We start from the raw sequence: 25,841 nt of genomic DNA, 5'->3' as shown, positions 1-25,841 counted from the left end.
CTGGCTTCCATTTGTCTCTCCTGACAGGTATGTAACTTTCCAATATAAAGGATCAATGCTGTTTGTTCTCTCTCATGAGTTGTTTTGGTTTTCATTTTCAATCAGTGGCTATACACGTTCACAAACAATGAAGAAAAGTGGCAGTGAAATAAGAAGATGTACAACAGCTTGATAGTTTCGTCTGTTAAAGTGCCCCGTCTTTCTGTAGGTGTCGTCAGGAGGTATATTGTCATCTTACTAACTCTGTGAAGCCCCTTTTCTGTCTTCCATCACAAAAACGTGAGGGGGCAGAAGGGGGCCCTACTCATGGTTGTCTTTCCAACTATAGTAACAGACTATCTGGGAGTAGGCTTCATCAAAGCACTGTTGTGTGTACAGCACTTTCCCCAGTAGCCTCGTGCCTGCCAAGTACCATTTCATCACAGCAAAATACTTGGATCAACAGGATCATTACTTTGGACAGAGAGAGTAAAGCTACAGGTAAAAAGAGAAAACACATCTTGACAAATATCGGTAGCACTTCTAATCCCCAGATACCGTGCCCTGAGTGATGGATTGATGTTCATATGGCAATAAACTAGTCTGTTTCCAGCCATTGGCAGCAGCCTACCTCTTAGCATTTTCTTTCAGTCTTTTAATTCCCCCTGGGTAGATTACTGGAACTTAGGAAAAACTGTGTATTAAATGCATGTATGTCAGTTAACAGGGAAACCAAGAAAGTGACTGACAAGCTTATTTCCCACCACCTCCATGCTCCAAAGAGCTTTTTGTGCCCATTTACACATGTTAAATTTCTGCTTAAATTAGTCTCAGAAGGGGACAGACTCTGTAGGTCATTAGTGGTACTATACTTGTTAACAGAAAGGTGGGGACCAGTAATACTATATTGGTATTTCTGTCTCAACAGAAATTACTACTGCGTACAATTCCTATGTAGGAAGGCATCTAAAACAAGTAGGTTTTTTTTCATTATTTTAATGATTTGTCGTATAAAGTAAATAGGAAGTTAAAGGGGGTGGGTGGGAATTATGTCAGAAAAATGCATTCAGATGTATTTATTTTTAAAGAAATATACCTAGACACTGTTTTGGAGCTAATGAGAGGGGGTTTAGGTTAAACAAATAAATTTATTCATTTTGATAGAAAAAAATGGTTTAATAGATATTCAATTTTGGTCCATTGATTGACAGAGAGCTGATACCTTATTTTATTGATCACACAGGTAGTTAGAAGTATGCATAAAATCAATATAAAAGACATGTGCAAACCTGGCTTTCCTATAAAGTCATCAGATTGTGAATTTTAGTATCAGTAACTTACATCCTACCAATATAGTCCGTGAAGGTATTACCCTACCATTTTAACATGAAAGAATTTTGAAATGTGTGATCTGTAGTTGGCTGAAGAAGCCGCTGAAAAAAGTTAAACAAGGTTGAAAAGTTTTGTTTCTCTTTGACCTTACTCCAGTAGGATGTTCAAAGAAAACTCCGTGAAAAAAAAAAAAAACCCCACAAACAAACAGGTGGTGACTATAATTGAGGAGTATCTGCTTCTAATGCTAGCTTCTTCCCACAGCTCTTGTCATATGTTTCCATGCTGAGCTGTAGTGAATACATGTGATCACGCTGGTTGCAAGTAAGCATAATGCTTCATCATTGATGCTACAGCAGAACTGCAAATGTGTCAGGCCCCACAGACTAGCTGCTCAGTAGCAATGCAGAGGGGATCTATTGTTTTACATGCAGTTTCTTATGATGGAGTTATCAGTTAAATAACAAAAGGACCTTTGTTCTTTGTCATTAATCCCACTGTCTGTCATACTACATAGCAATGCAGAAAATAGTTGTATCAACTCTGTGGAAACTGGAGGGAAGAAAAAAATCCTACCCGATGATAAATCATATCAAAATAAAAATAAGAGTAACATTTCCGTGCTTGTATTATGTTTAATTTTCTCCATGAATACTTCCTTGTAGAGGGTAGTTGTTTCAGTGAATTTCTACGCTGGCTTACACTCCTGAGTAAAGTGGGTTTAAACAATTTAGAGAGGTCTAGTGGAAATATCTTTAGAAACATCTAATAGAAAAGAGTAGCCTATATACCTGTACTAAAACCTGTTCAAGCAGTAGGAGTCCTTTCCGCCTGTTAAAAGGGGAGTGAACCGAGCCTGGACCTCTTGGAGGTCTCAGACTTGAATACAGGAGAAATTTCTTCCTCTTCTCAGAGCTAGGCAGCAGAAGGTGGGGGAAAAAGGGAAAGCCTTCTGGTTTTTTCTTCTTTTCTGTTGCATCCAGAAATGAGAGAGTGGAAACAGTTGACAGTCATGGAGCTTCTGTGAAGCCAGCATCTTTGCTGTGAGAATTGTTTTTATTACAGAATGTTCTTCATGAGAAAAATACAACAAAGAAGAAACTACTTCCACAGCCTACTGAGGTGAAAGCACTTAAAGACATGATTTAGCCTTTGTCACACAGGAAAGGCTGAGAAGAAGTCAACATGGAGCATTTTTTGTGTACAGTCATTACATATATATTGTTGTGCATAGGTTCATTTTTAATATAAACACTTTGCCTTAGCGCAAAATTAGCAACACCATTCAACTCTACTTAGGCGAATTTAGGGGTTTATAATACACAATCTAATATATTATTTAGTGTGCTTTGCTGTTGAAAAGCTTGATCATCAATCAGTGAAGACATAGATATGTCTTTTGGATAACATGAAAGTAAATTCTGCAAAATATGCCTATTCTTCCATAATTTGTTGTGTTTTAGCAGTTTTAATTATGCTTACTGTGATAAATGTCTTGATCTGGACTTCATTATTTTTTTTTATACAGGGAAAAGCTTTAGCTTAATTAAGCTCTTTTCACTGCAGTTACATAAAGAATTTAAGAAAAATGTATTTATTCCATGTTTTTAAATGATTTGACTATTTTCCCTATGTTTTACATGCCCCTTGTATGCATTAATGTGCGTACTAACACCACCATTAAATGCCAGATTAACAAATACAAAACAAAACAGCTAGTGGTTTTCCAGGCTTCTCCAAACTGCTCTAAGAAAACAGTATGGGAAAGGTGGTCTTTCCACATGGTTGAAAGATATGGCAAGCCAAATGGAAGTGATTTGCAAAGCAACCTGAACCACCTTCGCAGCAGGACTCCTTCATTCATGGCTGTGGGATGAGGACAAAGTCTCTGCCCAACTGCCTGCTTCCTGTCACTCTTTTCTTTATCTGCAACATTACAAAAAGATAATATCAAACTGCTTCCAGATCTTACCCATGGCAGATGGAACAGTTCCTAATTCTGGTCCCAAATATGTGGCAGCCACAGCACAGCTGTATTTCCAAAACTGTCTGTAAATCTGTCATGTCTTTCTGACTTGCTGTTGTTGACAATCTTCTACCTGTCTTAGTTCTGTTCAGTCATCTTTTCTCCGTCTTTTCATCTTAGTCCTTAAAGTAACTTCTGCCCCATATTGTTCCATTTTAAGGAACTGTTTCCTTTCTAATTGCCAGATGATATGACTTCCTTTTCTTCATCAACAAAGTCACACCTGATATGCAATAACATCAACTTTTCAGTCTTCATTAATGGTTCTCTACCACATATGGTTTTCTGTGGTTAAGTTAAAATAGCATAGAGGTTTTCTCACCTAATTCATACTATAAGCAAGTCCTTTAATAACATCAAGGGATACATAAAAATACAAATAATTTTCTTTCCACTTATGACACAGTTTCCTTAAATCCCTAATGTTTCTGAGTAATCCAAATATCTTCAGTAATACCAGGATGACTAATTTCAGAGGGTAATATGTGCACACGCATTCAGACACTCTTTATTACTTACTGCCTTAACCCTGAAGTCATTGCTGTTGAGAGCCAGACACTAACTCCTCCTCATCAAAAATTTAAACCATGCCTCAAGCAGGACCTGAAACACAGGGCACAGAAGGTCAGTGAAGCAGAAAGTACGGTACACTGAACTGCTGTGCTGACTCCAAGGAAAAGAAAGGTTTGGAAATGTGCAAAATTCATTAATTTCCACTTAAAATATTTAGCATTCACTCTAGAGGTGTAAGATTGACTGGGGAGAAATAGTTTCCCTAAAGTTCATTCTGCTCAGGCTGAGATTTATCTTGATAGTTTCATCGTTCTAAAGCCTCACTGCTAAAAATACCTATGGAGAAGAAATACAGAGACAAAAAAACAACAAAAAACAACCCAGCACATTCCTGACCTGTCACATACTCTTGAGTTTTAAGTGCTGTGTTTTCCTATGGAAGTTAGCCATAAGCTCTCCTAAATAAGAATAAGATTTCTTGTGGTATTTACCTTTTGTGCAGGAGCATTACTTCATGACAAAATGTATATAACTCTTAATAATAGCTCATGTAAAACTTGTGACTGTTACATTCCTCTCCAGGTTTTGCATCCTGATGGAAGATATAGGGTAGTTTGTTTAAACAAAACCAAACTTGCAGTGCATAGTGACTACATATTTGTATATGGAAATTATGCACTGGTTATAAAAAAAATAATTATTAGTCACCTTGGAAAATATAAGGATATTTATTTAACCTCTGTCTTTCTGTATGTAGCAGGTAACCGCTTGCCTGGCCTTGCCTTGCCTTGCCTTTGCCTTGCCTTTGCCTTTGCCTCGCCTTGCCTTGCCTTTTCTCTAGATGTCATGCTATAATACTTGGTAAGTTAGCAACAAATACTACATCAAAGCATGGTATAAGACTAGCAATTCGCATGAACCTTCTTGTAACTTTTCTTTGCACAGTGTGTAGGCTCTCTAATACACAGCGATAGCTAATTTTGCCTTATTTTTTTAAGTGAAACATCCCTCTTTGTCTTGCCCCCCTGGTGTTACTAAAGAAAACTCTTTTCTTTATTCACCTTCCTATTTCCTTTTAAAAAATAGCGTATTAAAACTGTGGAGTTGATTAAACATTTATGGAAAAAAAAAAATCTGCAACATATGCTAAGGAAGTGTTGATATAAAGAATTAACAAGCAGCCACAGTTAGGAAACTGTCACCCTGTTCTTACTTAACCAAAAGCAAATATATTAAAATGAGTTATTAATCTAAGACAACTTATTTCTAGGAAAGGAATTGCTTTGTATTACATGTGAGTGTTCAGCGTCTGGCCAGTTCTTTCTGAAAATACCTCTGCAATCCTTTTTTCACTTATAAAATTTGTTCCTTTATAAACACAAAGGGAAAAAATCCCAATGTGATAATAAATTAGGAGCTATTGTTTCCTTATAGTATTTGTCATTTGTACTAAACAGACCAGATTTTTTTTTTTCAGTCTTCTGGTTGCTTTGCATTTTGCATGTTAACAGAGAAAAGAGATGTGAGGGCAGATGTTGGTGTGCTACCCCCTGCCTTCAGAGCAGATTGAATCTTCTTTTATCACCGTTTTCAAGCTATTGTGTGTGGATATTTACTCTGAAATTTCCTTAGCAACACTGAAAAGTATGCTTTATGAGAGTTATTGGTGGGTGAAAATGTTGTTAAATAAATCTTGACACTTTTGCCTTTCTGCTTTATCTGTATGACATTTTATTAAAATAAGTGTAAGCATTGGTGCATTTTCCGTATAGTCACAAAACAAACGTGTATAACCTAGCTTTAGATGTATCTTCCACTTGCATTAGTATTGAACACTTTCTTCACTGTACTATAACTGTCTTCTGTTTCCACCTCAAGTATACCTTCTACAAAAAGAAAGAAGTTAAACCCTTGATCTTCCTGAGGATTATGTGCAATTTTAGATATTTTTAATAGTGCATGCAATGAAAATTACCTGCCTTCAAAGACCATCTCTTTATTGGTTGCGACGTGACTGCTTTGGAGGACGTTAAAGGTGGCAGGGACTGTAAGTTTGTCAGACTTCATTCAGTCCTCCTAGCTGGGGTTGTCCTGCTGCAGCACGTATATCACATGTATATTTCACAACGATAGTAACCTCCTTCAAAATTTCTTACAAAATACCTATAATTGCATGAGGAATACACCAGTGTCAAGTCACATGCTAAATTGCTCCACCTGTTAACTTTTGAGGAGAGTCCTCAAAAAATGTGCAAGAAGGTGATCAAAAACTCTTTGAATATAATGTCTTTTTATTCTGTTTTCTTATAGAAAGTATTTCTTGTCATAATTAAAATGAAAATTAATTTTCTAATAACTTTATTGCTTATGGCTGTAAAAAATTCTCTACATAGTCTAAAGGACTACTTCTTCCAAAGTTCAAATTTTGAACAGAAAAGAAACATAAGCCCTTTTAATATTTTCTGTTTCTGTATTATAAGACAGTTAAATAGATCATATTTGCAGTCTTGTAATCCCTGACACTCTAAAAACTATCAAAAGTAATTAACATAAGTGACCTTTGTCATTCATAGACAAACCTAGAACCGTTGCAAGGATATCAAAACAGAAATTCAGAGCTCTTTGCTAACACTTTGCTTTTTTCCTGCCTTGTATCCCCTGTTCTGGAGCTGAGTTGTTGTGCAACAGCCTGTTTAACTTCTCCATATCTCAGATTACTCATCATTAGTAGAAAGTGCTGTTACAGTTATTATTATGACTCAATCTGAATTTTCTGTTTTCACTGAACACCTTCAGTTACCGTTTAACTGAAAGAGAATTTACCGCTGCCTGATGTAATTTTTAATGTGTTTTGCAAATGCTAATTCATTGAATACATTTTGAAATGAGTCATCTTAGAAGTGCAACTCTAAAATTGTTAAGGCTCAACAGCAGGTCTTGAAATCAAGGTGATTTGAAAGTACATTTTTGTTGTATTTTGGCAATTAGCAAAGCCATTAGCATCAGGGTTAATTTGTATTATGTTTACATTTGTGGTTCCTCCTAGAGATTCTACACATGAAAAAGTACAGACTTGTCTGTAGAAATTTAGAAACTGTAAGGTATAAATATTAAAGGAAGATTATTTTCTCTTATTAGAAGGACAATGACCTTGGCAGTGTGGTGTCATCCTAGGTTTTATGGACATTTTTACATAGGGTATAACAGTTTTTTTGGTATATGTCCTAGTGCTCTTTGCAAAATCAGAGTGATGAGTCTTGAACCTTTTGGAAGTTGACTGAATTGTGTATTCATCAAAGATAAAATTTAGTGCTTGATAATAGGTGTCTGGTGTCACTCAGTGCCCTCCAGATCAGTCTAGCATAGTTACTTTCTCTTGTGTCACCAGCGCTAAAGTTCCTTACACCTGTCTCTCCTTTTATACCTTTCTTATTTTGCATCATTCTGTTTAATCCTTTTATCTATCATACCAAATGCCATCCACCAGTCAAAGCTTCTTATGGCCTTTTCTTTCTCTACCAATCATATTTCATTCTGTATTTAAATTGCAAACGACAATCACAATGGATCATAAGATCATAATGTCACACTCCGTCATCTATATTTAAATTTTTTGAACAAATTTCTTTACTTTTCTTTTCAGGTTGTCTATCATGCTTGGAAAAGTCCTCCCTAAATGTCTGAAGAGTTACCCCTTTCTCTTATTCAAGGTCTCCTTAAATCTTTTTATCCCTAATGTATAAAAAAGGCTATTCAGTATTTAGGAAAGTTACCTCCTTTTTTCCATCCAATTATTAGTGCTTATCTATTCTTCCTTGTATTAGCAGTTAAACAGGGTGGGTGAAGTTGTTTTTTTTTTTTTTTTTTTTTTTAATTCCTCGCATGGAATGCCCATGTTAAGGGCAAAGAAACATACTGGGAGGAAACCACACCTCATCCTAACCTGGGCTGACACTGATATTTTCAAGCACCTGTGAGCTTCCCTTCTGTCAAAACACAAGTGTAATATTTGTAAAGCATAGCAGGATGTACCTGTTTAAGCGTTTTTTCCCTTTTGCCACTAATGACAACAGGATTAATTTTTCATTATTTTCATCTTGACAAGTAAATGTCACTGTGCCTGGCAGAACCACGTCTGCAAAGAGGATAGCATCTACTTTTCTCAACCATTCTCTGCAGAGCTGTGGAGATATAAAGAGGATGTGCCACATTTATTAATTCTATCAGCAGAAACTCTATGCTCATCTGAGGTCAGAATTTAGACCATTTATTTCCAATGTGTATTCATTTCAGGGACATAGGTGCTAAGCATTTTCATGAGCAAGACAGGGGAAGGAAGTAGCAAAAAACTCACAAATGTAACACAAGTACTACCTTTGGTATTGTGCAAGTCCAATAAAAAAAATCTGCAAGACATGAAGACTATAAATATGACTGAGCTCTGAGGATGGGCTAGTCAGCTGGAAAACAAGATGGTCTTTCCAATATAATATAGAATGCAAATTGCAGGATATTTGCACAACTGCAGACTTGAATAGCTTTATTTTCATCATATTTCTCAACCAGTAACATGAGTCCTAATGCAGTCACATTCATGAGAAAGTGCTAAAACATATCTTAAGGCCAAAAGCTAACTCTCAAGCTGATTTGCATTTCCATAGCATGCAAACCCAATGTTCTTACAGAGCTGCAAAATAGCATTATTGTAAATACTCCCTTGGTAGAAATGGAAATAATTTTACTTTCTTGATTTTTGATGAAACCAACATCTTGCTTTCATGTCACTGCAGCCTGAGCAAGCCTCAGAAATTCTTTTCTTTCTTTGGGTGAAAAGGGAAGTCACAATGAAGTCAAAATAATATTCATTGAATCAAAACTTGTAAGTAAAGAAGGTAAGTAATAAAAACAAACATTGAAAGTAAAAATGCAAGTCACAAGTGTTTATTTATTGTTTTCTTTCAAATTTATTCATAGTAACATTTCCATATCCTTCTGAATGGTGTCCCACAATACAAAGCCACCTGCCTGAGCTAAGAGTATAAAGATGTTTAGGGAATTTTACAGAGCAAGAGTAAAGCTAGAGTTTTTTTATGGTTATAGCCTCCTAATAAAATAAAAAACTGTTATGTGGAAATAACAGAATCTGAGTCTGTGATTATATATATATATAAAAAAAAAAGAACAAAAAGTTAGTAAGTTTTTTTTAGAAGAGAGGGCTCTGAGGAATCCAAATGCTTTTGCAACAGTTGTACAAATGTTCAGGTTAGTGCTGGATAGTTCTAGTGATATGACTAAGAAAGCTGCAAGGAGTTTGTGTGGGCAAAAAACACCGTGTGATATTCAGGTGGGTCTCCTCCTTCACACAGTGGTCCAAGATGCAAAGCTGCTTACTGTTTTATGGGCTAGAACATATAAAATTATCCTAACTCCGTGATGGGGAAACTATTTCCAAACACATTAACAGTACTTGGGTTTTAAAAGTGGGAGAAGGCTTTGGTTGTTTAAAGATGCTGTCGTAGTAGTCCCTTGACTGATTCAAGACCCCATTACACTAATCCCCATGCAAACTTGGAAGTGGCCATAGAAATCTTAGAGCTTTGATGGAAAAAAGGCTGAGAGGAAGTAAGGGTGGCAAGGTGGGATTTATCAGTTCATGCTTTGAATAACTATGTTAACATACAGATCTGGTAACATATATACATCTGAGACAGTCAATGGACAGAAAAGGGGCATTTCTAGAGCACAATTAGTTTTATTCTAAAGTAGGTGCTTAAAATAGCTTAAATAAACTCCTGTTCCTCTCAGACAACTGTAAGACATCCAGATAACTAACTCAACTGTATCTGTATTATAGATGTCTGATATTAGCTGCAATGAAGAGATTTCATACATAGTCATAGATAATACTAGAGCTTGAGCCGGGACCATACAACTTCTCCATCAACTATGCAACTGAGAAAGTGTTTTTTTTTTCCTATTTAAAGGTGATCTTTAGTATTTTCAATTAAAATGTGAATAATTTCTATACTTTTTCTTTGCTTGACCAGACCCAGCTAGGCTGACTAGATTCTGAATATGTTGACACATATTTCTGCGTTCCTGGACTGATGACCTCTATAGTAACGGACAGAGTTTTCTGGCTGCACTACGCAACCTTTGCTCCTGTGTCAGCCATCAATACCATATGTTATAGCTGCAAAAAGGTATCAAGAAAATAAGGTTAGCCATTTTTCAACGTGCTGTCCCAGTGTAGGGTCTGGCTTTTCACTATTTTTCACATTTTTTGAGAGCACAATTTGACTCATAATGCATGATGTCTCATAGCATAGAGTTATCTTTTGTTTTAATTCAAATTCTGTCACATTCTAGCCCCCAGAACTGAGTAGTTTTAAGTCACTGGGAGTAGTTAATTCCAGCTAAAGGAAAATGGAGACAAAACCAGCAGGGAAATTTAACTTAATAAAGTAATAAATAATGTAATAATAAATAACCTATATAGCAGTAGATTGAGCCTCCCATACACACTATAAATTTGTTAATCCTTTAAAAACTGTCTTACATTTCGAGGCTACACATGGATTCATATGGAGAAGGCCATGCATTTAAGGGAAATACAGGGGATGGTAAGTTCTGATGTGGTGATGTGTCTCTTTGCAAGGCACACTAATAGTCAGATAGAAGATTCCTTTTCCCAGGCTTTTTTCAGGATTAGTTTTACTGCTTCAGGAAGGCCTAGTTTGAATTAAACGAGCTAGTTTTTTAATTAGACCTTAAAAAGAATATAAACCAGGACAGATTCTTTCTGTTTTTTTTCACCAATAAATTCAGCAGGCATGACAAGGTTTGTTCAGGTACTGGCTAAGTAGATACTTCAAATATATTTTACTACGCTCACGTTTAATCCAATCATGGAGAATATGTAGGCAAAAATATATTTAAATGAGACTGATTTTATAAGGACTCTGCCTCTGTACTGAAACCTACAGTTGTTCTATCAAGACTCTATGTGAAAATCTTAAAAGAAAAATATTAAGATTTTCTTTAAGGACTGATAGAAAAGGTTACAGTATGGCCTTGATCCAAGATCTTCTTGATGACACTGGGAATGTCACAGAACCACAGCATCATGGAATAGTTGAGGTTGGAAGGTACTTCTGGAGGTCATTTGCTCCAAGCCTTCTGCTTGAGCATTGCCACCTAGACCCAGTTACTCAGGACCCTGTCCAGGCAGCTTTTGAATATCTCCATGGATGGAGACTCCACAAACTCCCTGGACAACCTATGCCACCGCTCAGTCACCTTCACAGCAAAAAAAAGAATGTTTCCTGATGTTGAGATGGAATCTCCTGTGTTTCAGTTTCTGCACCTTGCCTGTAATCCTATCACCGGGTACCACTAAAGAAAGCCTGGGTCTGTTCTCTTTGCATCCTTCCTTCAGGTACTTAGGTCAATTGTTGAGTTTCCTCCTGAGCCTGCCCTTCTCTAGGCTAAACTGTCCCAGCTCCCTCAGCCTTTCTTCATAGGAGAAGTGTTGTGTCACAGCACTGTCCAAACTAGCCGGCTGCAACGAGGGCTTTACCACCCCAGCCCAGGTTAACTTCAATAAGCAGTTCCCACACCTTGCCCTGGCACAGCCACCAATCCCCCACGAGGTTTCAAAGGTTCATCTACTGTCCGGGCTGTTTCTTCATCCCCTTCAGGCCAGCCCACCTGCTTCTTGCATCTGGATTCTCCCTTCTCTGGGCTCCTCTTCCAGCCAGCCTCTCCTCACCCAGGCCCCCTGCTCCTCCCAGGGCCTCTCCTTGTCTCTCCTACATCTGGGGTGCTCTCCTCCCTCTGCTTCTTCCAGGTCTCTCTTCACCCAGCCCTCTCTCTCCTTCAGTCCTCCCCTTCCACACCCCTCAGAGCTATTTAACTCCTCAGCAGGGACCAGCCACGGCTGCACATTACCCACGTCAGCCAACCCACCGCCCCTGCAGCCAGCCCACAGCTGGATAGTACCGATGTTAATTAGCCCGCCTTCATTCCTCTACAATTCCTCTACAGTGTTGCAGTCCCTTTGTCATCTTAATAGCTTTTCACTGGACTGTCCATTATGTCTGTGCCTCTTCTGTACCAGGGAGCCCAGAACTGGACACAGTACTACACATGTGACCTCATCAGTGCTGAATGAAGGGGAAGGATCCTTTTCCTCAGCTTCCTGACTACGCTCCTCCTAGTGCAGCACAGGAGGATGCTGTCGGATTTCTTTGCTGCAATGCTATATTGCTGGCTCATGCTCATCTTGGTGTCCACCAGAACCCCTAGGTCCTTTTCTCCAGAGCTTGTTTGGAGCTGTGTGGCTCCCTGCCTGTGCTGGTACATGATGTTGCTCCTCCCCAGGGAGAGTACTCTGTACTCTTTGAACCTCATGGTGTTCCTGTTGGCCCATTTTTCTAGTCTGTTGATGTCCCTCTGGATGGCAGCACAACCGTCTGGTTTTGTGTCATCTGAAGATTTGCTAATGTACATTCTGCAGAATCACCCAGATCATTGATGAAGATGTTAAACAGGAATGGATCCAGCATTGGCCCTGGGAGAGCATTGGTATTTACTGGCTTCCAACCAGACCTCATACCATTGATCACAACCTTCTGGGCCAAACCTGCTCACCCAGCTCATATTTCACGAGCTTCTCTATGAAGATCTTACAGGAGACAGTGTCAAAAGCTCTCAAACATCTACCAAACCAATCTTGCACAAGAGTTGATAGCGCACAGAGTTTTAAAATCATCTGAAACTATAGTCTAAATTAATGATTGGCATCCATTAAGGAATGATAACTTGGCCTCCTTTGTCTACGTACCACTGGTGGTAAATCGCACTAGCTATGGTACACATCTGCTGTGGGGTCTCATACACTGCTAAATAGATGACTTGCTGTAGTCATACCTACTCAGAAACCTGTTTCCTACTGAATCCTGAGCCCATCTGTCTAACTTCACCCTCTGCAGATTCCGTGCTTGACAGACCAGGCTGGTGCTCAATCACCCCTACCTTTGTTTCTGGGTCCAGCTTAAATTTCTTTTGCTGCTGCCCAGTTAGAGCATGTATGGCCCAGCTAGCTGTAGTTGCTACAACCAAACTGCCAGCTTCCAGTGGGTATCTTCATGCCAGTCTTGGGCTATTTCTTCTTGGCTGGCTGGGCTCCAGTTATTACCAATCATTTGACAGAGAAGCAGCAGTGCAATGGAAGATCTCAGCAAGGAGAGCAGTGTCTGCCATGTGTGAGAGAAAGGGGAATGATAACGGTTGTTTGCAGAAGGTTGGCTGATGCTAGAGCAATGACCAAATAGTATTTGTTGAGACATTTTTTTTCAATTTCCATTTTGTTCAGAGCAGGACTCTTCACGAGGGCTTGGAAGAGCTGTTTTGGAACCCTGAGGTGACAAGCAGATGAAGCAAGTGTGCTGCAAATAGTATTTGTCTGGCAGTTTACCACTGCTAGAGTTCTTCTGCCCAGAGAGGCTGTGCAGGCTCCTTCTCTGGGGACATTCCAACCTGCCTGGATGCGATCCTGTGCAACCTGCTGTAGGTGACCTGCTTCAGCAGGGGTTGGACTGGGTGATCTCCAGAGGTCCCTTCCAACCCCAACCATTCTGTGATTTTCTTTAGGACAGAATCGTGGTTTACTCTGACCGTTAGCTAGTCAGTGGTGTTGCTGCCCACGGCTGTTGTGATAGAGCTCTCAGTTGCCAGTGTATCTGTTATTTGTTGTCAGGTTTTCTAGCCCTCACCAGATTGTTGTTAGTTTTGAACACATGATAACCTACATTTGGATCTTGTAAATAGAGCCATGAAAATGTAGCAGAAGCTAACAAAATTCAAGAGCACACAAATACCAGAAAGCTTTAGTTAAAATACTTTTATCATTGCAGCTTGCGGTTGAGTGTTTCAGTAGACTATTCTCCTGGTCATTCTGCTGGAAAAGCTGGTCAAAACACATGATTTCTGTGAGAAATTGCATATGGGATAAACCCATTTGTTTTTAATTTCTCACAAAGCAGAAATTCAAAGAGAAATTTATTTTGAACACAGAAAAAAAAAGAAAAAAGAAAAAAGAAAAAAGGAAAAAGAAAGAAGAAGGAAGAAAGAAGTGTGGTCTTTGTATGGCTGACAACTTGGCCAGAGTTGGAAAACTTCAAACTTTTCACAGAAACACTCTGAGCTACAATCAAGTACTCGGTAGAGTCTTGGAGGCAGTAAATGCCAAACTATTTGTTATGTGCAGTACTAATGATTTCTTGCCAGGACTCAAGGGTGGTCTGAATTTCTTTTTGGAATGTAACAACCTACACTGTAAATCAAGAAAAAAAATGTGTGTTTTTTGGTGACATTGGCATGAAATAGAAAGGAACTTTAAATTTTAAGCATTAGAAACATCTGAAAGGGTAATTTTTCCTGTATCACCATAGGTGAATAATTTTATTATTTTTCAAAACATAACTAAAAAACATTTGATCCACAAGAATGTTCTTCAATGTGCTGTTTGCAATGAACAGAGGAAGTGATTGGAAAAGGTTTTTCCATTGTGTTATTATTCTTCTGTTACTGTTCCTACAAAGCACATCATAACCTATAAGGGGAACAAAACATGCAAACAGTGAATATTTATGATAAATTTAAAAAAAGAGATTACTGTTAGAGTATTGAGGAAAGTGTTATTCTCAATCAATGGGATTTTTTTGCCATAGACTTTGGTGATTTAGCTATTCATTTCAACAGCATAGGAGTAGCTGAATTGGTAATTGTAATGTCTTATTCTCTATTCTAAGACATTTGTGTAGAAAATAAAAAAGAAGATTGAAAAGAGAGAACACCTTTCAGAATGTGAATTTGTAAATGAGAGAAAGTAACAGAAAACCTCAAAAGCCTATTTTAATATTTGGCCCTGTAGTCACGTATTAAACAATAGGGCATTGATGATAAAAAGAGCACTACAAAAAGGGAATTAGAATTCTTACTATGTTTGCAAATATCTGCACTGTATAAAGTTAATTTATGCTTTCTGCATATGTTTGGGTATGACTGTATAAAATATAATGCTTCTATATGTATTTACAACGGTATGCATTTTTATCTTAGTTAAGATACTTCTAACAGTTTTGATCATAGTAGAATGTAAAGTGACATTGTCTGGTCCAACCCCCTGCTAAAACAGGCTCTCCTACAGCAGGTTGCACAGGATCGCGTCCAGGCAGGCTGGAATGTCCCCAGAGAAGGAGCCTGCACGGCCTCTCTGGGCAGCCTGTGCCAGCGCTCTGCCACCGCCAAGGCAAAGAAGTTCTTCCTCGTATTCAGGTGGAACTGCCTGGGCTGCAGTTTGTGCCCGTTGTCCCTTGTCCTGTCACTGGGCACCACTGAAAAGAGCCTGGCCCCGTCCTCTAGGCACTCACACGCCCTTAAGATATTGGTACACGTCGCTAGGATCCCCTCTCAGCCTCCTCTTCCCCAGGATAAACAGGCCCAGCTCCCTCAGCCTGTCCTCATCAGGGAGATGCTCCCGTCCCCTCATCAGCTTCGTAGCCTGTGCTGGACCCTCTCCAGTAGCTCTTGAACTGGGCACCCAAATGGAGACATTCTAAACCCACCTGGAATAGAGGGGGAGGGTCACCTCCCTCAGCCTGCTGGCCACGCTCCTCCTCGTGCCCCCCAGGATCCCCCTTGGCCACCTTGGCCACACGGGCCCACTGCTGGCTCATGGGCAACTTGCTGCCCACCAGCACTCCCGGGTCCTGCTCTGCAGAGCTGCCCCCCGGCAGGTCACCCCCAGCCTGTGCTGGTGCACGGGGCTGTCCCTCCCCAGGAGCAGGACCCTACACTCGCCCCTGTTGAACATCATGAGGTTCCTCCCCACCCAACTCTCCAGCCCACCCAGGTCTCACTGAATGGCAGTGCAGCCTCCTGGTGTGTCAGCTGCTCCTCCAGTTCTGTGTCATCAGGAACCTGCTGAGGGTGCCTCTGTCCCTTCACCCAGGTCACCGATGGGCAAGTTGAACAGGGCTGGACCCAGCACTGACCCCTGGGGAACACCGCCAGCTACAGGCCTCCAGCCAGGCTCTGCGCTGCTGGTCACAGCTTGCTGAGCTCTGTCGTTCAGCCAGCTCTTCAACCACGTCACTATCCAAACATCTAACCCACACATCCTTAGCTTACCTATGAGGATCTTGTAGGAAACAGTGTCAAAAATTCACTCTTCATCTCAGTTTACCTCTTCATTGAAATACTAAACATACTGGGTCTGGCTGAGCCCCATCGCAGCCCTCACAGCGCTGTGCTCTGTGTTGGTGGCTAGAAAGGTGATGACAGCACACCAGTGATCTGGCCACCACTGAGAGCACCAGCACAGCACCCAGGCTGGCTCTCCATTTCCCCGCAGCAGTAGGCCAGGGGTGGGCAAGGTGGGAGGGGACACAGCCAGGACAGCTGACCCAGACTGACCAAGGGGATAGTCCACACCACATGACGTCTCCCCAGATATAAGAGCTAAGAGAAAGGAGCAGGAATGGGGGCATTTGTTATTTATGACTTTTGTCTTCTGGAGCAACCACAATGCATACTGAAGCCCTGCTTCCCGGGAACATTGCCTGCTGATGGGACTTAGAGAATAACATCTTTCGTGTTCTTCACTTCCATTTGTGTGTGGTTGAGCCACAAGTTTGTTGGGTTTGTTTTCTGATATTTTTCTCCTCCCTCTCCCTGTTTCTGCTGAGTTGGGGAGTAATAGAGTAGCTTGGTGAGCACCTGGCATCCAGTCGGGGTCAACCCACCACACTGAATTCATAGCTGTCTTTTCAGAATTTTAAAGACAGTATTATACCATGTTATTTATCAAAAGCTCTAGGGAAAAGATGTTAATAGTTCCCTGAGAAATTTTGAACATAAACCGCCATAAATATTATAAATAAAAATTGTGCTAGTGTAAATAATATTAAAATTTTATTTCATAGTAAATCTGATGATATTTCTTATTTTAATGAAGCTTCAAGATACCTTTACTTTTGAAAAATTTAGCAAAATTATATAAATATATTCCTCTTGGTCCTCTATTCAGAAAGGATGATAATTTCATGGCGGGCAATATGATATTTTTCATATGAGCAAAACTATACTTGTCCTTGGTCACCAAACAAACAACATGAAGGTCTGCAAAGGTCATTAGTCTTTCAGCTTTTTTGGTTATTTAGGGGTCAGCTTTTTCAGTTGCTAGCAGTCAGAAATCCATCCCTAAAATAATACAGAAGATGGGTGCTATGCCTCACATAAAATAGATTTTGTTCTTTTTTAATTGGCTACTGGGTCTACAGGTTTTTCTTGATAAATTCATTCTCCACGCCACTGGCTGAGGTTATGCCATCAGCTACAAGGGGCACCGGCAGATTTACTGTATGGCAAATGTTCTATACTGTCCATGTTCTATACTCGGCAGGCTAATAACTACCACAATTGGTTTTTTTCTCACTTTCCTTGACCTTTCTCTCTAACATACCTAATCTCCATGCCTTGTACGCTGACACAGAACATTAACAACCCTTCACATCCTTCCCTTCCTGTTCTTTCTTCTTTGGGGCCAAAACAGGTCAAATGCTGCTACATAAAACTTTTGTGGATAAAAAATTTGGTTGTTGTTCACTTGGAGTCACATACTACTTGCATCTGCAGGTATCTGTAACAGTCTGTTTTAGAAGTACAGAGCCTGTTCTGTGTGACAAGACTGAGCTATGCAATCTGACATGTCTGATTTTTAAAATGGCTAAGTTAAAATGCAATTGTTGGCTGTTTTGTATAAGGTTAGGATCAGTGAAAAGCAAAATCAGATTATATGACGAGCACAAAAAATTCTGTAATTTCACTGATTTTATTTTTTTTTCGATTTACTGATTTCTTTTTTCCCATTTACAAAGAAATCACGAATTATGATTTTCTATCATGGCACCTACGTTTTTAATTCATTATACGTCACCTTCTTGAATAACATCATGATTTTTCTAAAACTACTTTCCATAGAATAATAGTATCATAGAATCATTTCAGTTGGAAAAGGCCTTTGGGGTCATCAAGTCCAACCATTAACACAGGACTACCAAGACCACCATTAAGCCATGTCCCTAAGCACATCTTTTAAATACCTCCAGGGATGATGACTGCATCACCTCCCTGGTCAGCCTGTTCCAATGCTTCGACACCATTTCAGTGAACAATTTTTTCCTAATATCCAATGTAAGCCTCCTCTGGCATAAATTGAGGCTGTTTCTTCTTGTCCTGTCACTTTTTATCTGGGAGAAGGGACTGACCCTACCGGCTCATAACCTCCTTTCAGGTAAGTGTAGAGAGCAATAAGGTCCCCCCTTGAGCCTCCTTCTCGCCAGATTTTTTGTTCCTTGATACCAGTTTTCTAAAATCCAGAACTATATTGATGTAGACATCAGGCAGTAGACATGGATTTTTCATTAAGAGCTTAACTGAAGAGATCATTTCAAAGCAGAAGTCGTGATGTATATTGTAAATGCAACGGATAGCTAATGCAGTGTATGTGAAAATAATTCTATACATATGTGAAATTCTCTATGGGGAAAAAAGAGAAAAAAATGCCAATTTATAAAGGAGTAATTAATAATGGACTGTGAATTTTTTATCTTTGTTAATGATAAATCTATTAAATTAACTTGCAGATGGTGCTTTTAGACTTGTACACTTCAAATCCTATTGATACACCCAGACTGGAAAAAGTAAATTGCACATCTCTGCTTTAAGATCTAGTCCAGGTTTCAAAACCTCTTTCCGGTCTACATCTAAGATCTGAAATCAAATTTAAACTAAACTGAAATTCAAGAGTTTGCATAAATGAAGTTTCAGGCTTTTTCGTCTCCATTGGTGTGTACTGTATTTCATGGCTAGAATTTCAAAATGCTAAGAAAACCAGAAGACATTTGTCAGTATCCATAAGAGCTATACTTAGTAATGAATTTATAAAATATAACATTCTTTACTTCCTCATCTGTCCCTAATTTATGTAAAAGGCCCTGATTGTATGCAGATGGGGTTACAGGAATAAAATTAAAGAGGGAAGAAGGTAATTTATGATATGAAAATTTAAGGAAAAAAATAGGTGCCAGAGTTAGAGTAGTAGAATAACATGAAAGTGATTACTTTGAATTTATTTTGAATAGTACTCATGCAGTCTGAAACAAATAAATAAAATAAATTTGAAGTCAGAAAGTTATAAAGAGGCATAAAGGACTAGCTGGCAATTAATAGAAAAGTCATCCTAGCACTGCTTTCCAGAGTTGTTTACACTGTCCTTGGTAACCCTGTTGTATCTGAAGTGTTTGGTAACAACTGTCTGCTAGCAAATAACACAAGAACATTTTTCGAAGAAGCTAGCCTCAGAGGATGAAGTCATGAACTTGTTTAGATCTATGGAAAAATATCTTTTGACTACAGGAAAGCCAAGATTCAGACTTGATGTTTTAAATATGTCGATCCTGATTAAGTGCTAAAGGGTAAATGGAGTGCTAGCAGGAGGCCTGATCACATAGTCATAAATATTTAGGTAGTCCATTCCAGTTCCCATCAAAGGAGAAAAAAATGACACAGAAGGACAAAACTAGACAGTAATGAAAGTCCCTCTGTTTCTAAAGTGCCAGAAGGTTACATGAAAGTTTTTTCCAAAGGAACCAGAGTAGAGCTCAGAAATACATGTAAAAACTCATAAAAGCTCAGTCAAGCAGAGCTTTCAAACACTGAGTAATTTCTTAATTATTTGTAACACTTACAGATTATAAAGCCTGGCACGATTAATATAAATTTACAGTTATATGCAGTATTAGTTTTAAATATATGAATATATTTCTACATATACTTTAGAAGTACCCCTACACTATGTGTTGTGAACAGGAAGTTATAATTGTGTTATCAAAAGAAAATACAGAAGCACATTTGAAATTGTATTTCAGCATAAGTTTCAGAGCATGGCAAAAATAAAATATGGAAAAGAAAGAAATATTTTTTTTAAATTCATGCTCTGACAATATAATTCTTGCAATGTGTGGAAAATAAAATTGTATGTGAAAAGATATTTTTCACTTGCTGAGAAAAAAAAAATTAAAAAAATTGGAATCTGAAGTTTACCTGAGATGAATACATACAAAATTGGCCTGCACTCAGCATTTCCTTGATACAATAAATTTGTGCTTTTCTGAATTAAGCATTGTACACAACCTTTTATTTTGACTGATTGTCATAATTTTGGATAAAATATGAAATTCAGTTAACATATGTTGATCCCTAAATGCCTGTTTTGGGGGTTTCATTTATATGATTTAATGATGCACATACAGAAAAGTACTGCTCATCTGTTTGAATTCTGATTAAGAGATAAAGGATGACTGGCAATTATAGAAAATTTATGAAAGGCAATGTTTCCCCAGGTTTGTTCTGTTTGCTTCCTGGGACTGAGGTTATCTATATAAAGACTTGGTTCCAAATCTGACAAGGCAGTACCTCTCCAGTTGCAGTGATCCCTTAACAACCCTATGCGTGACTGTCCTCGTTCAGGGCTATAATTTGCTTTGTAATCTAGGTGCCTTTTTTTTTTTTTTTTTTTTCTTTTTCTTTTTTTTCTTTTTTTTTTTTTTTTTTCTGATAACAAGCATTTTCTCCGGATTTGATTCCAGTTCCTGACAGTCTTGTGTTTCTTTTGAACGTTCTAGTCTGGTCTTTCAGGACTGTTTCATCATAAGCAAAGATGAGCAAAGCAATTTATTGTGTGTATGCGGCTAGAAGACATGCCTTGTGATTGTAGAATGGAGAGACATGAGACATTTTTATGCTTGTGGGTTTTCCCTAATATGAATCTTAAAGATGCCCTGTGGTTTAGTATTTTAGATATCATAACTATTACATGTACTAAATCTCCTCAGCAAAGCAAATAATTAAACCATCTACCATTATCATGTATTCTTTTTCTTCAAATTACTTCCCTTTCAGTTAGAAGAAATGCAAAAGATTTTCACATTTCCCTTCTTGATGATATATAGCTTTACATTTTATTGTGATTGTTTTCTTCTAAGGACATTTTTTTCTGGTGTGAGAAGGACCTTTACTGTGTGATTTAAATTATTATTTAGTTTGAAACTGGTAAGTTCCCTACCTTTACACAGAATATAATTTTAAATAACGTTTGTTTCATACTTGATTTTTACTGTGTAAATAGTGTTGCATTGCTTCCACATTTCATCTGAAGTACTACATATTGTTCTTGATCTGTGGCAGGTCATCCAGCAAGCTTGGGCACTGGGGAGAAGAGATGCGAAAGGAATATTATTAATTTCTCAGTCAATAAAGGCAGAGACAGCAAAAGGAAAGAGGAAAGGGAGTTGATATAACCAGAATGCTTTCTTTGATAACTGACACATCTGATTAATTGCATTTATAAATAACATATATGCATGCAAACGTATGTATATATGAGCTAGTTGCAAATGTATCATTATGTAAGCATTCTTTAGTCTTTTTTATATATAAACTCACTGGTGTGTAAGTGGAACTCATTAGAAATAATACAGGGTGCAAGAAATATTTTTGAAATACACTTAGTGCTATCTGTCACAATTATACTCACTTTTTGAAGAACAGATGTTCTTTCATTAACAAGCAATGAGAAAAATGCTCTTCAGAATGAATAATTTTAACCCGCTCACTGCATATTTCAATAGGTTTTTATAGCATTAATCTTTGACAGTGTAAGAATTGGGAACAAAAGATTGTATTTGATAAGTAGAACTTATATTTAACTTTCCAGTATCATGTCCCTGCTCTCATCGAGGTATTCTTAAAGTACAGAGTTAATACCGTGGTTGAAAAAAGAAATCTGTAAAATATTTCGTCATCATCCTTCATGGTTGGATATGCTTCATTCTTGCTTACTTAAATATATCAGTGTATAGGAAAATGCTAATTATGAATAAAACATATATTTGATGATTTATTAGACATATTTTGTGGACCTACCATTCAAAAATATTTTTGGCATACTTCAGTGATATCCAGTCTTCATTCACTCTAGCTTTTGGTATCAAGCGGTGGCTGAAGAATCAGTTTTCAGTTAAACATCTGAACAAAGTACAGAAGCTGTTCAGGTAATTTTGTGTATTTGGCACATATGCAGACATCTAAACTTCTTTAGTAATGTCTACATGTAATATTTAAACTTCTTTATAAAAGATGCTGAGCACCTTGAGCATCTCTGTCTTGGCGTTTCTCTGAAGTGGTGCAAAAAACCCCAGGTCTTGAAAAATAATTCCTGGTTGTAGGTGTCTGGTTTCTCATCTGAAGTCCCAGCAGATTAGGGATATTTGTTTCTAGGTCTTTGCCCAGCTTGTTCTTAGACTGGAGTGCACAAGGTTTGTGTTCAACATTTTTCTCCTGGACAGATTGGTTTGCACATTTTTATGCTGTTGCTTTGGAAACGCAGTTGATTCAGCTTTCAAGGGAAAGATTGGATTTTTATTGCACTGGCCCAGAGCTGCGGTGCGTCATAGACACAGTAAGTTTAGCAGATACCTCTGACCACTTCAGCTGCAGGGTGCAGGCTCACTGCAGCTGTAAGCACCTGCACGAGAGGGCTTGTGCACCATGACACTACTGCACAGGGAATGTGCTCACAAACTCCAGGCAAGCCATGGCCAGGCTGGGACTACGGCATGGGCAGCAGCTGAGCTGCAGGTGCTCAGGGGTAGAGGGGCATCAACTGATTTAGAAATCCAGGGCGAGTTTAACTTGCCAGGAAAAACCAAACACATCTGGAAGAAACTGCTTGAAATGGCTTGGCTTTTCCTGTTCCAGATTAGTAGTAGGAAATCCAGCTAAAAGGAAAAAAATGTAAATGGTGCAAAGTAGTTTGGAAATTCAACCAAATCAATGTTCAGTTTCTGTGCTTATTGGTCAGGTTAGTAAATCCCAACTGATTCATTATTAACATATATTTCTAAGCTCTATTTAATTTTTATTTTTTCTTACATCTAAATGGACTTTTGTGACTATTTCAGTCAGCAGTTGAAATCCAGTTTGTTAGGTGCTGTTACGTAAGTTAGTGTTACCTCTTTACACTTACTACATGACTTAGAGAGCATCTAAAAGAATGTAAACATTGAATTTCAGATATTAAAAATTTAATAGGATCCAACATAGAAATATCTAAATACTCAGACTTTGCTTTCGATCCCCAGTGGAGTGGGAATATTTGTTTACTTGTAAACATCAGTCACAGATGGAACAGAAATTGCCATAAGCAGCTTACAGTCCTTCGTTGATGCATCTCTTCTGAACTGCAGTGACTACATTTTTGGAAACGAGAAATAATTCAGAAACTGTCATTAACCAGATGATGTAAAATGGAAGAGTTAGAAGCCCTTTTTCAGTTGCAAATTTTCTACCAAGTCCAAATTTATTTTGTTTCAGAAGCTTTCAAATTCCAACATCTAATATAAATACTAGGAAACTTTCCATATTGTATTTACTTAGTATTGCTGTTGGGAGTTTACCTTATTCATCTTTGTGGGTTTTGTTTTCATTTTTTAAAAATATGAATTAATTTGTCTAAAGAAGAAAAGTCTTAGGAGAGAATAAAAGAAGACTGCAAGGGGTTCACTGTTCATACAGCTTCCTATGTTAGCAGTAAGAAACTATTTTTTCAAAACTAAACATTTATCAATACACTAGAAATAAGAATATAAGTCATTGTGAGGCAGCAGTGTTTTGTTTGCTTTTGTATTAGTTTTGGTTTTGTGGTAAATGAGTGCAATGATGTTACTAGCAGACTAAATGAAGATTTCTTTTTTTCTCAGTTTAGGCAAGGAAAACCACCTTGAGGTAAATTCAGTTTTAGGGGATGGATATTTGTGTACAAAAAGTGTATAAAATAACCTTGAGCCCAGCTTGTCAAGTTTCTAACTGACTGTGAAATACAACCCATACTTGTTAACCCTAAGCCCCATGAATGCATATTTGACCATTTTTAATTGAATAAATTAACATACCAATGTCAATTCAGTCTATTTTTTGAAACAAAGTATCTTTTTTGCATTGCCAATTAGCAGTTCCAAGGAGAGACTTACTTTTTCAGAAATAGATTTTTTTTTCATTAGCATAGATTTTCATGTGGTTTTAGCTGTGTCTTGTTAGATGGTCTTCCATTTTTCTTTACCAGCTTAAAATAATGGGAAGAACTTATAAACAGAAGGAAAAAGGCTTAAAATAAACATAGATTATATTAAACAGTGGTTAATCAGGGATACCATAGGGGCCTTTTGGTGGTTGCAGAAAAATATTCTAAAAAAATCAAGATAAAGATAACTAGCTGTTAATTTACCACTGCAAGCTATGCTGATGGCATTATGATTGTGCTGTACAGGGAAAGTGAATTTTCATTGCTTCAGCATTTTTTTGAAACAAAATAATTATTCTATCTAAAGTGCATGTTTGTCCAGCTTTTGTCACATTACTTACATAAATGGAATATATTGCAGCTGAGGAAATTACATAGGGATGATGTAGTCTAAACAAGGTATGTAAACAAGGTATGTTCTCTGTGAAGCAAATAATAGTGAAAAAAAATATAAATCTTGCAAAACTGGCCTGCTGAATAGTATTTCTGGCTATTTTGTGTGCATGATACTCTCAGCTCTGGCAATTGGTAGTGGTGTCCATCGAACATTGTACAGTCCAGTGGTTTCTTAGAATCCACTGAGCCAGAAAGTCTTAGCTATACCATTCTTTATATGCCTTCTTAATGCGCTGTGGGTATAATGGCTTCCGTGTGTTGTTATTAATGCCTGCAGCAAAGACAGACTGCTTATTTCATGTTCACAGGAAGCTGAAACAAGTGCTATTTTATGCTCTTTAAGGTACCTTTCTGCCGCTACTTCACTTCTGAGGCAGGACTACATTGTTTGTCGTGTTTCAGATGCCACTTTGATGCCTCTGGGTCTCATCTCTAGAAGAAATCACATTAGAAATGTCAGAGAGTTAATGTTTGGAACTGATCATATGGAGTTTCTTTTTCAAGGCTGAACTGTTTGTCAAATATATCTTGCTGGTCACCTTTTTCTTAGTCTCCTATTCAAGGCACAGTGGCAACCACTTTTTAGGTACTTCTAAACAAGTAACAAGTACAGGTAGGATTGCATATGATAGAAAAATAAAGACACAGTTCCATGCCCATGTGGACTTTTTTCTAACGTCTGTATTAAAGTGCTGAAGGAGTCTATTAAAGTATTATGCATATTTGTTTCCATACTGTTGCAGAAAATTATGTCAATTAATTTCATAAGCATGCAAAACTTCACAGTACATTTCATACAGATTATTTTTCTCTTTGTTACTCTTCATCCCCACCACCTGCTGCATAATTTAAAAATTAGAAGAATAAAATTCTATGCTGATTTTTAATCATCCATCCTAAGTCATCCAGAAGAAATGTCTTACAATAACATATCCTAAAATTATTAAAATTACCTAGTCTTTTCAGGTACATAATTTCATCTCTGCAATTTTTTCTCCTTGGTTAATTTTTGGGACAGTGCAAGTGTAGCAATAAAGGCTCTGGTATATAAAACAATTATTTGTTTTCCCCAAACTGACATTTCTTTTTTATGATTATATAAAAATACTTATAGACCAGAAGAAGAATTAAAGTGAAAAGAACACATTTTATAGTACAGAGTTTGAAGCAGAGGAAGGAGAAAGAAAGCCTGATTTGAAATAAATGAAGTTAATATTAAAAAAAAAAGAAGAGGCAGAATGCAAGAAGTGTAGGAGTATGTGAAAACTGACGTAGTCACTCTTTTTTCAGATCACTGAAAAATGTGATAAACTTTCTGAAACTAAGAAACTGCCAGTATTGAAGAACAAAGATACCAAGAAGCAATACAGACACTATGCAGCTGAGTTA

Source organism: Falco naumanni, chromosome Z (assembly GCF_017639655.2).
Source record: "Falco naumanni isolate bFalNau1 chromosome Z, bFalNau1.pat, whole genome shotgun sequence".
NCBI classification, from domain to species: Eukaryota; Metazoa; Chordata; class Aves; order Falconiformes; family Falconidae; genus Falco; species Falco naumanni.
The sequence above is the reverse complement of the archived record's forward strand: the minus strand, read 5'-3'. Positions refer to the sequence as shown.